General features: G+C 40.7%; 1 long non-coding RNA gene across 1 annotated transcript; it reads right to left on the reverse strand.

Moving 5' to 3' along the window:
- Positions 1-235: 235 nt before the first annotated feature.
- LOC140852562 (uncharacterized) lies at positions 236-1149 on the reverse strand. Its single transcript, XR_012135444.1, has 2 exons — positions 888-1149; positions 236-788 (listed from the first exon to the last, which is right to left on the reverse strand). It is a non-coding gene; the product is annotated as an uncharacterized lncRNA (long non-coding RNA).
- Between the last annotated feature and the right edge of the window lie 2155 nt (positions 1150-3304).

Consider the following 3304-nt stretch of genomic DNA (forward strand, 5'->3'; position numbering starts at 1 on the left):
CATAAGAACTAGGGTAGAGACTGGTGCGCCACCTGGCGACCAGGGGCTAGGATTGTTCTACTAAGAACAACTAGGTTATAAGAGAGGGAACCCCCACAGGGTCGACCCCTAATTAGAGAGAGGAAAACTTGAAAACAGAGATAAAAGAAAAGAGAGGAGAGAGAATGAAACTTCTATCTCTCTAATAGAGAAAGAAGATGGTCACCGGCTGTGGTTGGCCAAAGAATTGATGGCCGAGCCACCGTGAATGAGCTAGTGGCATTAGATAAAAAAACACTAGTAGTGGCGATATGGTTATTTTGGACTCCAATTGCTCATCGGCGGCTGGTTTCCGATGGTAGCATGACTAGCACGAGGAGATCGATCATAGGCTTTAGCGACAATCGAGGGTGGCTAGAAAAAGAAAGAAAAAGAGCCAGAAATTCAAATCAAAACAGGAAAATACATTATCTTTTAGTTTCATTTCTTTCGTTTTTCTTCCTTTCTTTTTCTTTTCTCCTTTTTTTTTCTTCTTTTCCTTTTCTCTTCTTCTTTGCTTTAGAAAAACAGAGGAAGGCTCTTGGTGTCTTGAACCAGGTGGAGGAGTGCCAGAAGTGGAATTGGCAACAGTGGCGTCGCTCGAGGTCCGGCTCCAGCGAAGATCCTGGCGGCAACCACGGCCAGCAGTGGGATAACATAGGCGGAACAGAGGAATTCTTGTCCCGGTGAAATTCGGGTCCATCCCGCTCGCCGACGGCTCGGGCCCCAGTGCAAGCCAAGGGCCGGTGCAAGGAAGAGGCAGAAAGCCTCTTCAACGAACACCGGCGGCGAAAACGGCAGGAAAAAACAGAAATAAGGCCGGTAATTAGATCTACAACAGGGGATTGAACAGGGTTATTTTTCCTTACCTGATTCCGGCGATTCAGGTGAGATACCGGTTGGTGATGACTGCATGAGGTAGAGACAGAGGAAAGAGTGTGTGAGGGAGGTTCGGAGGCGATGATGCCTCGTCTCCTGCGAGGCTTTGGCGATGGCATGATGAGCCCAATAATAGGGCACCGGCAATGAAAGAGAGAAGAGATGATGAAGGGAGAGAAAGGGCATGGGGTTACTTCTCGGTGGGTATGATCTATAGCCGGCGACTGGTCGAAGTTTGAGGAGGAGGCGGAATCCACCTCCTTCTGCAACTTTGGTTCGAACAGGGGCTCTGACCGGATTCAATCATGGAAACAGGTTTTGGGCCTTTCTCTTCACACCAAGGTGGACCAATGGGCCTAGCCAGCTAATGGTGAGGCTAGGTCTCACAGACATAGTTATTAAACCCAACCCGGTCCAACTAGTCATATCAGAAACCTGATAATCCAACCATAGGAACGGGCCGGTTATCTAATTGAATTCCTTATTTTTAAAATCCAGTCAAATCCATGTGAACCGGCCGGTTGGACCGCAAAATGCTTGACACAACTTAACTCGATTGAGCTAACAAACCATTTAAAGTTTAAACTTTAAAGTCTTGAACCAGGAAAGTCAAGTCGAGCAATTTGACCCTTAGGAATTTACTGTTCATCCATCGTCCCTTCGACTTTTCGAGTTCAAGACACCATCTTCCCCTTCCTTGATGACCAAGTCAGCAGCGGTGGCAGCGAAGGAAAATGACCAAACAACCGACGGTGGTGGGGACTGAGGATGAGCCGACGAGGATGATTGGAGCCTCCTTCTCCAGTGAGTTAATCTCTAACCTTTTTTCCTTGTTGTGTCACAGTGAAGCACTACTTTTCCAAGTCCAATTGCTGCTTGTGACCTATGACCATGAGTCTGACTTTATGGGACCATGGGAAAAAAAATTTTCTGATAGGAGTGGGAAAAGATGTCGATGGCTTGATGCTGTTGTTTTACCTTCTACTTATAAATTGTAACTCAATTTAATTCTCTTTGTAGATTATCAAAATGGCCTCTATTGACGGGAGTATACCATCCATGGGTGATTCAAGTAATACTTCATCCTCTCAAATAAATGGGATTAGAGGTAAAAATGATCATGTATGAAATCATTGTAGAGAAGCTTCTAAACTTAGTGGTAATACCAAAAAGATGAAGTTAATATGCTTGTATTGTGAAAAAGCATTTACTGATGGTGGAATCAATCGCTTCAAACAATATCTTAAATGAGCAAAAGAGAAGTAGAATCATATCACAAGGTACCAACAGATATTCACCATCAAATGATACAAAATATTCAAGCTATTGATGAGAAGAAGAAAAGAACAAAGAAAATAGGTGAAGATTACAATCCCTTTAGTGCAAGGCATAAGGAACATGACAAACAAGTATATTATCGGCAATTAGGTGAAGATGATGATATTCAAGAAATTCCTCCCTCATCAAACAAGTCTACAAGTAATTCAAAAAGTAAAAACATAGAAGGTAGAAAAGAAAAACAATCAGGAGTAATTGAAAATTATTTCATGCTAAGAGCAACTTCTAGTGCTGAACCAACCATAACAAGCTTGTTGCAAAACAAAGAAGCAGTTGAAAGGTGTGATCTTGCAGTGGCAAAATGGATCATAGATGTATGTGTGCCATTTAATGCTGTCAAGTCTAAATATTATCAGTGCATGATAGGTGCCATAGTTAGTATGGGGCCTTGTTATAAAGCTTCAAATTTTCATTCTGTTTGAGGTTATTTGTTAACCAAGAATATTGATAAGGTGAAAAAGTATGTTGAAAGCTTTTGTGCTATATGAAAGAAAGCAGGATACACAATCATGGCTGATGGATAAATAGATCAGTGCAGGAGAATTTTGATTAATTTTTTAGTTTATTATCCTATAGAAATCATATTTTTGAAGGGCGTGGATGCTTCAGATACCTCAAAGATAGCAAAGCTAGTATATAGGTGTGCACAAAATAATCCAAATAAGCCCAGTCGATGACCAAGGTCTAGCTTAAATTATCCAAGACTGTTAGATGTAATCTACCCTCTCTAAATTATTTAGTGCCAAAAAATCATGTGATCTAGAGATTCCTAGTATGTGCATCCTAAGTCAAATAATATGTATCATTTAAAATAATTAAATTGCTCATTTTGATCATTGGATGCATAAACCAGGGATCTCTAAATTATATGATTATTTTTTTGATGGTAAGTATTTAGAAATAATAAATCATATCCAAATGGTTAGATTATCAGTGCCTTTCTTGTTGTCCAATAATCATGATTGACCTTATTTAGGCTATCGTTTGGATGCCTATATATTAACTCTTTTAGAGTATGTTTAGTTGAGAAGAGTTGGACTTTGAAATGGGATAGGAATGAGTGACTCCT

Source organism: Elaeis guineensis, chromosome 11 (assembly GCF_000442705.2).
Source record: "Elaeis guineensis isolate ETL-2024a chromosome 11, EG11, whole genome shotgun sequence".
Lineage (NCBI taxonomy): Eukaryota > Viridiplantae > Streptophyta > Magnoliopsida > Arecales > Arecaceae > Elaeis > Elaeis guineensis.